Source organism: Camelus ferus, chromosome 21 (genome assembly GCF_009834535.1).
Source record: "Camelus ferus isolate YT-003-E chromosome 21, BCGSAC_Cfer_1.0, whole genome shotgun sequence".
Classification (NCBI taxonomy): domain Eukaryota; kingdom Metazoa; phylum Chordata; class Mammalia; order Artiodactyla; family Camelidae; genus Camelus; species Camelus ferus.
Genome location: NC_045716.1, coordinates 29,437,903 through 29,451,660, shown reverse-complemented (window position 1 = coordinate 29,451,660; position 13,758 = coordinate 29,437,903). Strand labels below are relative to the sequence as shown.

The following is a 13,758-nucleotide window of genomic DNA, read 5'->3' as shown; positions in this document are numbered from 1 at the left end:
TCTTACGGTGGCAAATAGGGGAACCCTTGGGTCATCTCTTCTGGGACGCTCGTCAGCCACGCGTTGGCTGTAATGTCAGGTGTCCCCTCATCCAGGGGCGTTGCGTGACGTGGGGGGGGGCGGAGAGCAAAATCTGGCTGCCTAGAGGTGTGAGAGCCCCCTTCCAGTTCCCGACGAGACACGCCCGGTTAAGCTCCCTGGCCGCCCCGTGAGTGGGGCGTCTTAGGCTCCCGTTTCCCTTAAAGAAGCAGGTCTGAGAGGTGACCTGGTGGCGGATGGCGGTTGAGCGCCCCTGGACCAGCGGCAGGTGCACCCAGCGCAGGACGGACTCGGTGTGAGTGGACAGAGCACCTACCGCCCAAGCCCAGCTAACGACCCGCGCTTTGCGGAGCAGCGGGTAGGGCGGCGGCCGGTCCTCGCCGGGCGCGCCTCTGGAAGAGCGGGCGCCGCGGCCACCCCGCGACACCGAGCTTTCCAGCGCCTTCCGCACCAGACCCGCTTCCGGCACATGGGACGGCCAATCGTCACGTCCGAGAACGAAAGACCCGCCCCCTCCGGGACGCAAGTAGCCAAACAAGTTGCCCGCTTCCCCAGCGTCCCGTGCGCCTGGACGCACGACCTTGTCCAATCCGTCCCGGGACGTCCTTCTGGTCCCGCCCCGGCCTGTCCCATAAGCTGTCAATCTCGCTGTCTCCCTTGGCCTCGCGCGCACTTCCTCCCCGACGCCGTGACGTGCGCAGCCTTGTGCCCGACCGCGGCGGGCCAATGGCGGTGCCGGATACAGCGGGCCAATGGGCGGCAGTGTCTCATGCGGCCCGCGCCGCCGCAGCCGCCGCCGGGTCCCGGAGCCAGAGGCCGCCCGAGCCGGAGCGCGATGGAGCGAGGGCCCCAGGCGGGGAGGCGCCGCCGAGCGCGCGGCCCGACGCCCCCTCAGTGAGCGCTCGACCGCCGCGGCGCCGCCCGAGGGCGGGCTCGCCTCTGCCCGCCTCGCCGCCGCGCCGGCGCTTGGAGCCCGCACCGCCTTCCCGCTCGGGCCGCGGGCCGGGGACGGGCCGGGGCTGCATGGCCTCGCCCGCACGCCGCCGCTGAGCCGCGGGCCGGAGCCGGAGCTGGTGAGAGCCGCGGCCGCGCGGGGTCGGGGCGGGCCGTGTCGTGGGTCGGCTTGCGGCCTGCAGGCCTCCCGCAACGGGCAGAGCAGCGCGGCGCGCTCCCGCGGGCCTGGGGGCTGGGGTCCCGGGCAGCCGTGAGGGGCTGGCGGGGACGTCCGCGTGGGCTCGAGGGCCTGGGGGGGAGCCGGGAGGGCCGACCGAGGGCTCCGGGCGAGCCTGAGGGGGTGAAGGGGGTTTCGGGGTGGGCTTTCGGTGAGCCTGGGGGGCCCGAGGGGCCGACGGGGCGCTCGGGGTGGGCCTGGGAACCTGGGGGTCCCGGGGCATCCGTGAGGGGCAGGGGGTGGGCTCCGGGCTGAGCTGCGGAGCCGGAGGTGGGCAGGGGCAGCCTGAGGGGGCCCGGGCAGCCTTGAGAGGCCGACGAGGGCTGCGGGGGGCTCGGGTGCCGACCTCTGACCCGCGGGAGGGGCGCTTTCGCGGTGTGGGCTGTAGTTGTTATTCCAGCGTCCCTATTATTATCGCTGTTTTGAAATGGGAGCAGGCGGCTTCGGGCTCCGAGCCGGAGGGGGCGGGCGAGCCGGGGCCTGGAGGGAGAGGGGGCGCCGGGGCCGCAGGAGGCGCGTGGGCCCGCGGAGGGGCAGGAATGCGGGGCAGCGGCGCGGGGGTGTTTCGGGGGGGAGGGTAGGCGGGACTGGGGGGCGGGTGGGAGGGAAGCGGCGGCGGCGGCGGCTGCAGCAGCAGCCCTTGGCCTCAAGGAACAATGTGAGACGTTGCCTGAAATGTTAATTTCCGTTCCTCATTTCATCATCCCCTGGCAGGGCGGTAGCTGTGAGAGAGAGTGTGAGTGTGTGAGTGTGTGTGTGTGTGTGTGTGTGTGTGTGTGTGTGTGTGTGTGTGGTTGGCCCTGCCACATGAATTCAGTCCCCTCTCAAAGAGGGATTGTGTTATTAAATCTTCTATCTTTGCCGTTTTGGGGGAGTCTTAATTTTTCCTGGTGCCCATCAAGGTTTTCTGCTTCTGTTGTGTTTTTGAAAGCTAGTCTTGTATTCCAGCATCCAAAGAGTTTTGAGAGAGGCTTTGGAAGATTAAGCTGGCCTAACAGGGCACTGTGCTTTCAAAACCATTTTCTTTCTAACAGTTCAGATGCAGCATGCTTAGGTTTCATGGTTTCTGCAGGTCATTGAGAAGTTTTGTATTCGTTTGCAAGAGAAGTCACATTCAGACTTTCTTATATGGTGGGAGAGTTTTCTGAAGTGATTTGAGCAATATCCTTAACATTCCTTTAGGACTGAGGAGTCAAAGTGTGGGCAGTTGTTGGACTGCAGAACTTAGAATATTTTGATCCTTTTGGTGGGGGTGGGGTGGGTGAGGTGCACTCAGCCAAAAGATGTAAGATGATACTGCTTGTGGAAAAAATGCCATTGAAACAGTTACTATTTTTGGTTTGTACAAACCCAGTCAATGGAATAACTTGGATTGTTGTAAATCAGACCCTGAGACCGTGTACCTCAGGGCTTTGGGACCTTGATTTCTGTTAGTGAATGTTGCTGTCCTGGAAGACCTGGAGTCCTGTTTATGTCTTTTGGGAGTGACTGCACAAATATGATAGTGTTACTCTGAAACCGTAGTTAGGAAGGAAAAGGGGACTCATCTTGCTCAACTGAGATTGTGACCCTTAGCCCCCCGCCCTCCATCAGCTGTTGTTGGCCTTCTGTAGTGTCACGCTCAGGAGCAGGCTCCCCTTTGATAGGCTGGCTCTCCCACGGATGGAGGAAACAAAGGCCAAGTTGCTGTGACATTTTCCTGTGTTCTTTGTGCATGCCTCTTGAGATGGTTAAAAAGCTAAGAAAAGACACTGCCAAACTGACCCAGGTTTGAGACTTTGAAAAGGTCTTATAAATATTGTTTAATTGTAAAATACGCAAAAGAAAATGTATCTGAAGTTTGTTTTTAAAGGTGCCATGTAGTCTTGAATTCCTCACCTGCAGTTCTGCCTCTGAGTGGCCGCTGTTGGACGTGTTCTCTGGACCCTCTGTGGACCGGTCATGTTCGTCGCGCTGCTGCAGACCAGACGGGCTGCTTGTGACTAGTGGCTTCACGTTAGCTCTAATTACAGCGTCGATGTGTTGACAAGTAGAACTTCCTACATATAGAGAGACCATGCTATTTTTGAGAATATTTTTCAAGAAGCTTTGTGTACCTTGGGTTTTAAGTATATTTGACATAGTAAGTTTGTTTTATCAAATAGGAGAGTTATTTTGTGTAGGATGGCAGGGAGCCCATCATCAGTTAAGTAACATAATTAAAGAGTGTTGGTAAACGCTGGTTCAGGCATAATGTGCATTTGTTGCCAGAAAGTGTTTTGATCTGTCCACTGCCCTGTGAGTCCCTTCCTCTCTCACCTGGTGAGCGCGATGGACGAGCTTCCTTTACTAGCATCACCTTCGCTAGTTAGCAGGTGAGACTGACGCAGCAATTGTTGGCCGCAAGTGGAGTCAGTGCTCTGAGGGGGTTGAGCTTGGCCCGTCTGATAAACTTTACACAAAAATAGAATGAACTCAAATAACTGAAAGTTATTGTCTTGAAACGTTTTCAGCGTATGCTCTCTTAGTTTGAATTTCAAATGGAATTTCTGTGCAATTCAGCTTTTCCGGCTTTATCATAAAGCTATATGAAAAAGATGGTGTCAGTGCCCAGCGCCTGGAACTCAGGCAGTTAGAGATACTATGGAAAGTCTTTTTTAAAAGGCTTAGGAAAGAATCCACTGTAACAACTACTTTGTTAGTTCTGATGGAAATGTTTCTCTTCCTGAGTGGCTCTTCTTTCGTTTGATGGATCTTACTCTTTTAGGCCAGAGTCAAACTCAGGTGTGTACCTTAAACGTCTGTTTTATTCTGTGCTTTTCTTAACTCCCATTCCTCCCTCTCTGTATTTAAAGTTCTCTTTAAATTCACTTTTGGACCAAATAGTGTTTTATGTTTATGGCAGAACCGCGAATAGTATTTTTATGAAAATGTCCCAAAAGCTTATTAACTGGCTTGATCCTGATTGTGTGGCCCCTCCCCCAGTCCGTCTCTGCATCCTGTTTAACTCCGATGCTCTGGCTTTGCTGGCCTCTCATTTCCTAGATTGGGCATGTGCCTTATTCTCCAGGACTTCGACCATGCTGACCCTCTGCCTGGACCAGGGTCTTGCTGAGTGTCCATCACTGCCTCCCTTGAAAATCCTCTCCCCTCCCAACCAAAAAAAAATCTCTAAGGGAACTACTCAGTCTTTGGGTCTTAGTTCAATGTTGCTTCCTCATAGAGGGTCTCAGTCATCACATGGAAGGAAAGTGGCCGCTCCCCCTTGTTATAGGCACATGGAACTGAACGATGCTGACCAGGTGTGGTTGGTCTTTATCTGCTCCCACGGTAGTAGGGCTCTAAGCTCACTGAAGACAGGGATGGTCAGCCAGGGGCCAGCCTAGGGCATAACACTAGAGGTAGAGTGGCTCAAGAAATATTTGTTGAATTTTTAAAGACTGTGTATGGGAGTGTTTGAGTAATTTTGGGAGGACAAACTTAGGATCATGAACTTAAAATTTATTTGATTGACTGGGGATTAGGCTATGTGCATATTAGCCATTTTTCCATTTGTTACTACAAGTTGCCTTTACAGAGAAAGGTATGGGGCAGAGCTTTTAAAACTGGCACAGAGCAAGAGATAAAGGAAAATAATTAAGGGGAAGATTGTCTTTGTGGGAAGAAAGTAATGTTTTCTGTGGAAGCGGTTGAGGAGGGCTGCTGTTCTGGGGCCACGGTCAGAGGCTCGCCAGGAGGCGGCTGCTGCTTATGGCGCTAGAGGTTTCGTCTAGAGCTCTGAGCGCCTTCTGGCCGTGTGTGACGTGGATAGTGGCTTAGTGTCACAGGGAGTCCTTTGAAAGGGTTAGAGTTTTTTAATTCATTTGTTTCTGTTACTTCCTAAGTGGCTGTAATAAAAAAGCTCCTGGGCATTCAAGCCAAAGCCTCAGTTCAAATAAATATAAATTCCCCAGGATGTAGATGCCCCCTTAACGTTGCCCCCTTCCCCCAGCCCAGTTTTGGCATTTTAATGAAGGAAAAAAAAGTCTCTTTGGACAGAAATACACCATAATGGAGTTGTGTTATTTTTTCACATTTATGTTTGTTTTCTGATTAAAAAAAGAAAGAGAACCTGTTATGTAATTGGCAAAAGGTTGTTATTGGAAAGACTAATTCTCTCTCTTTTTTTTCTTTTTCTTTTTTTTGGGGGGTAGGAGGAGGTATTTAGGTTTATTTATTTATTTGTTTGTTTTTAGAGAAGGTACTGGTGATTGAACCCAGGACCTTGTGCCTGCTAGGCATGCACTCTACCACTTGAGCTATATCCTCTCCCCCTCAAAAGACAAATTCTGAGTATAATCTGGGTGATAGAGACCTGAGTTGGTGGTTTGGATAAAGTAGATTTGTGCAGTTTTAACTTTTTAGGTGGTAAGAGGAATTGCGTGTTGTTGAAAACCTTTAAAGTCACCATTCTAGAACTTAAGAAATCCCACAGTTGTAACTCTGGTCTGTTAATAAAGAGTTGAGTGGGTTTTTAGTGTGAAAATAGAAGTCCGATTAATAGTGGCTGAAAGGACTGAAAATTCTTTTGCAGGGCTAAGGCTCCTGTGATGCCCACCCTAGCCAGGATTGAGGGGGTGGTGCTGTCTGAGCTACAGCATCCTTGCTGGCTGGCTGAGGGCAAGACCTACGTTCCCAGTCCTGCCCTTGGCATCTGTGCAGTGAATTCTTTATTATCCTGAAAATTTGTGGGCACTCTTTTCCCACTTGTAATGAAGCCAATGTGCATCTCTTTACAATATCAGAATGTTGGTCTTTTCTCAATTTAAAACATTTTTGATCACTTATATAAAAAAATTCATAAACTCTCCCCTTCAGTTACTTATTTAACTCTAGAAAGTGTCACCTTTAAGAATGGCTGGGATTGAAATTTAACTTAAGAATGCTTAACTTTGTGATATCAGAGAATATTTTTCATCTAAAACATGGCAAATAGACTTCTTTTCTCAGTTTGTCAGTAGTAAGTGTCCCTTCCTCTCTCCTCCAGTTGCAGTCTTCAGACCCAGCGTGTGAATGTCCTGTAATAATGAACGTTACTAATTAATGAGAAGATTGTGGGAAGGTGCTGGGTTCATAAGGTTTTGGCTAAAGTTATGAATAGTTTTTTGTTTTGTATTGTTTTTTTTGTAAGGGGAGATAATTAAGTTTATTTACCTGTTTATTTATGGGAGGTGCTGGGGATTGAATCCAAGACTTCATGCATACCAGACATGCGCTTTACCACTGAGCTATACCCTCCCCCCAGGAATATATATTTTTTTTAAACTGCATTCATATCCAGCAAAATAAAAAAGACTTTCATTTAATTCTGTCTGATAATGTAGACTTGAAAGCATTATGGCCATACTGTGTAAACTTATCTAAAGTCTAGAGAACATGAAGAAGCAGTGAAGAACCTTATTTCCCTTAAGAAATTAAGCCTTACTAGCATGTACCATGTTTCTAAATGTGGTTTTACATCCTGTAAAACAGGAAGTTAAAATAAAAAAACAAAAAAAACCCCAAAGCAACGCTCTTGAAGGAATTAACTTTTTTTTTTTAATTACTAAAATGCTTGACTAACTAAAGGATAACTTAAAAAAGATCTTGCCTTTTGGATGCTTACAGAGAAGAAAAGCCAGTCTTCAGGGGTCTGGCACTATAGCCCTCAGGTGATTCTGATTTCAAGGAATTTTTAGGCTTTGTGAATTTTCTTTGCTAGAGGTATGTGATTTGCTCCTAATTTAGCTTTAGTTGACCTACATAGGTATTTCTGTTACTTTGAGAGTAGTTCACCTGAAATTTGAAATTTTAAAGTTTAGAGGTTAATATATTAAATATACTAAACCTCAGAATCTTTTGTAGGAAAAAGTTTCCCTGATGTTTGAGAAAGGTGAGCTTTTAATTGTCTTATCTTTTAGTATGAAGCTTAGAAAAGTGGTATGTGCTTTCACTCACAGCCTAAGTAGTTTTCAGCAAATGTAACCTTAACGAGATTTACATGCGAACTTTTTCTTTGGTGAAGTGATTAGATCTGATTCTGCTAAACTTGGGTTCTCCTCAGATGACTGACTTTTTAAGTAAGACAGTGTTGAAGCTTTGAAGCAATAGCTTTAACCTTAAAAAAAAAGTATTTAATAAGCAAAGACTCATGGCACAATGAAGTTTTAGAAAGCTGGGGAGAAAAATCTCTGTCCCAGAATTCAACGTGTATCCTCTCCATTTTCCTTGATAATTTTCTTCTAAGCCCCCAGTATGCTGGGTCAGGGGAGGTGGGGACTGGGTCGGTAGAGGATTTGAGGAGGCAACACAGGAGGTGGGGGGCTCTCAGAATTTGGAGAAACACTTGTGGGTTACATTTCAGTTCTGTGAATGTTTTCTACGCCTGCTGTGACAAATGACCATGAATGTAGGGCTAGAACAGTATAGATTTAACATCTTCCAATTCTATAGGTTGTAAGCCTGGCATGGGTCTCCCTGGACTAAAGTCAAGATCTCAGCGGGGCTGTTTCCTTCTCAAAGCTTGGGGAGACTCCGTTTCCGGGTCTCCTTCCTTCTTTGTGGCCTCTCCTCCATCTTTTTTTTTTTTTTTTTTTTTTTAGGGTTTCAAATCAAGGACAACTCAGGGCCTTTGTTCTTTCATCAGTAACTAGAGATTCCTGAAGTGTAAACTAAGCCCCTTCCTCCATCTTTGACGCCTGCAGCCTGCGTCTTGTCTCTCTGACTCTCTTCCAAAGTTGCCTCCTCTTCCGACTCTTCTGCCTCTCTCTTGTCCTTTTACAGACCCTTGCAGTTACGGTGGGTCCACCTGGGTAATCCAGGATAAGGCCCCTCTCTGCTGGTTAGTAACCTTAATTCCCCTTTGCCGTGTAACCTGAGATACCCATGGATCCAGGGATTAGGACGAGGACTCGGGGTTGGGGGGGGGGCATTGATCTGCCGGCCACTCTAGGGTGCTGTGGGTGCTGCCACAGCACGTGAGGTCAGGTCAGCCCTCAGCGCTGCAGGCTCTGGAGCTTGGCCTCGGTTCTCTGGAACTGTCTTGGCTCTTGGAGAGACTCCGTGCCATCGGACTGCCAGCGAAGTTTGGCATTGATAGGGGTTAGTGGGTGTGGTGGAAATGTACTTCCTGAGCAGGGTTTTGTTTGGGTTTAAATCAATTTTTATTTTGGAGTAACTTCAGATACACAGAAAGGTTGCAAAAGTAGTACAAGTACAGAGAGTTTCATTATATTCTTTTTTGGGGGAGGAGGGAGGTAATTCAGTTTACTAATTATTATTATTGTTTTTATAGCAGTACCAGGGATTGAACCCAGGGCCTTGTGCATGCTAAGCACTGCACTCTGCCACTGAGTCATCCCCCCCACCCTCGGAGAGTTTCATTGTATTCTTTATCCAGGTTTGCTAATAATAACATTTTCCTTAGCAATGGTAAGGTTGTCAAAGCTAAAAAATTAACACTATTAATTAAACCCCAGATCCATTTGATTTCGCTCATTCCCCACCAATGTCCTCTTCCTGCTCCAGGACCCTACAGGGCACTCTGTTTCCCTACTCTCGTTCTGTCTGTGACAATTTCTCAGTCTTGCCTTGTTTTTCATGACCTTGGCAGTTTTGAAGAGTACTGTCTTTGTGTTTTTCTTTCTTTGTAACCATTCTCCCACTTGGCACAGTTGTAAAGCAACTGTGTATGACAGTTGTAGAGCTGATTTCTGATTTACCTGGCCACTTTTCCAAATGTGGACTCCTGGAAATAACAGCTTCCCTTGACTGTCTTCGGTTCTCAGGCTGGCCATTGCCCAGCCTCTCTCAGATGATCGCTGCAAATCCTCTTCAGTGCTGTCTAGGGGAGGACGGTTTTGTGTCTTTCTGCAACTACAACTGCCATGAGTTATATGCTTTGGGGAGGGGCTTCTGCAGGTGCTCTGGTTTAGTAGGGTGTTGACCAGTGGCTCCTTGTGCACAGGGCTGTGTGTGGAAGCACAGAAGGGCAGACACAGGCAGGGAGAGCACTCTGGCTCTACAGCCTGGGGGGGGCGGGTGGAGGAAGCGGATGTCGGGAGCAGGGTCAGGGCGGTCGCAGATGTGGGTAGGCTCTGGACAAAGGCTGGGGAGGGCGGTTGTAACGTGAGAATGTCAGGCTGGCTTGTTTGAGCGTGGAGCCCAGGAAAGAAAATGGTACAGATAAAGCCAGGACAGCGGGCTGCAGTCAGCTTGTAAGGGCTTGGAACAAGAAAGCATGGACTCAGCCTGCAGAGAGGAGGGCAGAAACAGTGTGTCCAGTCTGCATTGCTGCACAGGCTGGAGGAAAGTCAGGGTGACTGGTGAGAGGGAGTGCCTGAATTCGGGAGGCTGGGAGAGGGGGAGTGGGCGCAGCCAGAAACAGCCTGGTTGACCACTGCTCACGAGAGGTCACTGCCTCGTCTCCGCGTGTGTACCTCCACCCCTACTGCCCTCTGCTTTTGGAAGAATATCCGGTTTAAGAAGTTCTTGGTAGATTGTTATTGAGGACTGTTAGAGAAAATGGAAACACCATTTTCTAGGGAAAAATGTAAAGCGGCCAGTTAGAAATGGCTGATGGGATTGAACATTTATGGGAGGAATCAAACCTGCGTTCACACGAGTTGCAGAAATGCCCGCCCCGGGAAAGTGGCTGAGGGGCGAAGTTTGCTGGGACCTGGATGGAGGCTGGTCAGGGAAGTGGGGGGAGGAAGGCCTGTCCTCCTGAGGCTTTCCTGGCAGGATCTAGGGAACCTTGAAGTGGGAAGGGCTCTTAAAGTGGGCTGCTTGGGCTGGATGTGAAGGCTTAATGGTGTTTGCTAGCAAGTGTTTATGTAAATACTCGAAAGTGAGAGGGTGAGTTGACCGAGGGGAGTGCCCAGTGTCTTTGACACACGGGCTCTGCCCTGTGGGGCTGTGCGGTGCTGGCATTCTGGAGCAAGGAGGGGAAACTGTGTGGGAAGCCTGACAGCAGAGGCCAGGAGCTGCGATTGGCTCCAACCTCTTATGTCCCAGACAGTGTCAGCTGCAGGCCAGGGAGAGTTGCAGGAGGGGCTGGAGGAGTGGTCCGCCTGCGGTGGCTATTTGGCAGACAGTTCGTTAGGCTTAGCAGGGACTCTTGTATCTCCCATGGTTCTATGCACGTGTGGTTAGATACCTAATCAGTATTTGCTTGAAAGATCAATCTTAAAAGTTATGGTTTTAAGTTAGGGCTTTTAGCCTGAGAAAGGAGTGACATCTGGCAGGAGCTACGTTGGTCATGTGCTGTGACACAAGAAGTTGGTCCTGTGTCTGTGGCGGGGCAGCAGGGACACTCACAGCCTCTGCCTTAGGGAGCTGCTGGTAGTGACTGTCTCTGTGGCCATCCTGGTTCTTTCAGGCCTGCATCGCACGTGGTGGGTGGCAGGTGCGGCAGTGAACAGCAGCGGTGGGTGTTTGGGCTGCTTGACTGGGCAGGGAGCCAGGGTCAGGACTGCCCATGTGGTGCGGTGCTGTGTGTTTACTGTTCCTTAAACTCTCCTCAGCTCTGCTGGACCCCTTGGTTCCCACCCTCCATAAACCTGCAGCCTCTCACCTTCCCAGTACTCGGCACCTGCTGTCGTCTGAGGGAGAGGACTCGTTTTCCCAGTGGTGACGGGTGACCCTCGCTGCCCGTCACCATGGGGGCGGGGGATGGCCTTTCCTCGCCCTGTCTGGGGCTGGCTTGTTACTGTTGTTCTGCTTGTCCGGGGGGCTTTTGAGTGCTGTGCTTTCAGTGAAACAGGTTATGTAGAAATCACTCAGGATCATTGGCTGAGGCTGTTTGGTTTTGAGGTGTTTGCTGATGGGCTGCAGTTGATGGTCCTGGCTGGCAGGTTAGGGAGAAGGGAAGTGGTTTGTGCCCCCTCACCGTGACCCTGCTCTTTCTGACTTGTTTGCAGGTGGAAGTAATAAGAGTGTTAAACAGCAGACGACAGAGGTGGCAGCCTTCACGGAGTTTGGAAATTACAGCTTTAGACCTCTTAGTGGTGCTGGAGTGGGGGTGTGGGCCTGAGAAGGCAGGTGGAGAGACTAGCACCTGCTCATGGAGCCGCATTTCTCTGCGTTGCCCTTGTGCGGGTGGGGCCCACGTGCATGTGAGGCTGGAGGGTATGGTTCCCTCCAGCCCGCACTTCCCTTTACCAGGCAGCCACCTGAGAGCTGGAACTAGGGCCTGTGTCTTCACCAAAACTAGGGTACTTTTTAAACTTCCCATGTAAATATTTGTCATTGGTGGCTAAATTTCCTAGACTGTAGCTTTTACTGTGGAAAATGTAATTAATTAGTCACCTAATAAGATTTAGAGCTGATAGACAGCCACACAAATGACACTCAGTACACGTGGTTTGTTTTCCTGAATTAAATAAATTCACTGCATGACTTGGAAGCCTAGCATGTAATTCAGAAAAGCAGACCCTCATTATTAGTAGCAGATCCTGTCTGGTGAATAGATCTTTCTGGTATCACTCAGTGCACCCCTCTGCCAGTGGCACTCCTGGCCCCATCATAGAGGAGAACATATCAGTTTTGCCCAGAGTCCCCTGTGTCTCTGGTGGGCTCAGGCAGGTAGGACATGGTGTGAGTGAGCAGTGATGTGATGTTTCATCCCTGAATGGGCCCATTTCTCAAATGTTACATACTGATTAAGTGGTGAAAATTACTCTGGGATGTAAAATGTAACAGTCAAGTTCATTTTAGATGTTACTGAATTTATATTAACAATTTATTATTTGCAAAAGGAACCATTAGCAAAGTGAAAAAATCCTATGAAATTGGGAGAAAATATTTTTGTAAACTGTGTATCTGATAAGGGGTTAATATCCAAAATATATCGAGCACATACAACTCAATAGCTAAAGACCAAATAACCCAATTAAAAAAAGTAAAGGACCTGAATAGACATTTTTCCAAAGAAGACGTACGAAAGGCCAGCAGGTACTTGAAAAGTTGCTGAGCATCACTCGTCATCAGGGAAATGCACATTGAAACCACGATGAGATGTCACCTCACACCTGTCAGAGTAGCTGTCAACAAAAAGACAACAAATGTTGGTGACAACACTAACCTCATAGAAAGAGGTCAGACTCGTGGTCATCAGAGGCGGAGGGTGGGGAATTGGAGGAAGGTGGTCGCAAGGTACATACCTCCAGTTACATGATAAATTAGTCGTGGGGGTGTAACGCACAACGTGGTGACCGTGGCTGACGCTGCTGTGGACGGACGGAAAGGTGTTAGGAGAGTCCATGCTGAGAGTTCTCATTGGGAGACAGTTGTTTTCCCTTTTTTCTCCCTTTTATTGTGTCTATATGAGAAGATGGGCGTCCCCCTTTCACAGTGTATGTAAACCAGACCACCGTGCTCTGTGCCTTGAGATCACACAGTGATGGCGGTTAGTTCTTTCTCAACAAAACTAGTAAAAACTTGCAGAAGTTCCCTCCAAGGCCCAGTGGTAGGAGTGCCATCTGAAACTTTGAACAGGGCGAGGCCAGTGGGTTCTCTGGGCACTGGCCATGCTCTGGAGCCTCCTGCTGCAGTCTGCAGGCTCCCCATGACCACTGCTGCCCCCACCCCATCTTTGTTGTTGGAGTGTTAGTGTATCTGTACGTGCGTCTTTTTAAAGAGATAAAAGATAAACACATTTTTTATAAAAATTTTGGGGGGTGGTAATTAGGTTTTGTTTATTTATTTTATTTACTTGGAGGTACTGGGGATTGAACTTAGGACCTTTGGCATCCTAAGTGTGCGCTGTGCCATTGGGCTATACCCTGCCCCCAACACAGATTGTTTATAAACTGAATTTACATAAAAGCAAATACCAATGCTGATTAATCTAGGAAAGTAGTTTTTTGAGACTACTGTAAGTAGCCTTCAGTTCTATTAAAAGTCACTTCTGAAGAGGGGAGGATATAGCTTAGTGGTAGGGTACGTGCTTAGCATGCATGAGGTCCTGGGTTCGATCCCCAACATCTCCATTAAATAAATTAAAAAAAAAAAAAAACCTAACTGACCGCCCCCCCGAAAAAAAAACCAACTAAGCTTTAAAAAAAAGTCATTTCTGAGTAACAGATTTTTTACATCAAGTCACACTTGTTTCGTGCAGGAGCAAGCCTGCCTTGTAATGAATGTTCTTCTGGTGACTGGACTTTCCTGAGGTCAGTTATCTGACACCAAAACTGTCAAGGACTGGGTCTCCAGGGACTGAGTGTTGGGTTGGGGATGCCCTGGGGTCGGGGGACACATCCATGTAGTTACCGTGGTGGGATGTTTACCTGGTGTGGGGTCTTTTAATGTGAGGGCCCAAGTGTGTCATGGTGGGAGGGCTCAGGTCAGGCACGTTTAGTTTCCAGACTGTCTCATCCTGGAAAATTTTGGGGTAACCATGGTTTCATTCTGTTGAAGTGTGGTTCTTTGAGGTTGGAGTTACGGGGAGTGTCAATGACAGATGTTGTAGGAGGCAGCTGCCATTGTAGCCCCACGGTGTGAGGAGTGGACATGCCTAAGCTGCTCCCCCCGGCCGCACTGGGAGGCTGGGG

At 49.1% G+C, this 13,758-nt stretch overlaps 1 protein-coding gene across 8 annotated transcripts in view; it reads left to right on the top strand.

Moving 5' to 3' along the window:
* The first annotated feature begins 817 nt into the window (after positions 1-817).
* Positions 818-13,758, top strand: part of ANKRD11 (ankyrin repeat domain 11) — a 136,652-nt gene continuing 123,711 nt past the window's right edge. For 7 of the 8 annotated variants that reach the window (XM_032464613.1, XM_032464618.1, XM_032464615.1 and 4 more), the window contains exon 1: positions 819-1,112. The gene's annotated coding sequence lies outside the window, so the exon portion shown is untranslated. Of the gene's footprint in view, positions 1,113-13,758 lie in introns of all 8 variants that reach the window. The other variant, XM_032464614.1, reaches the window with a different exon arrangement.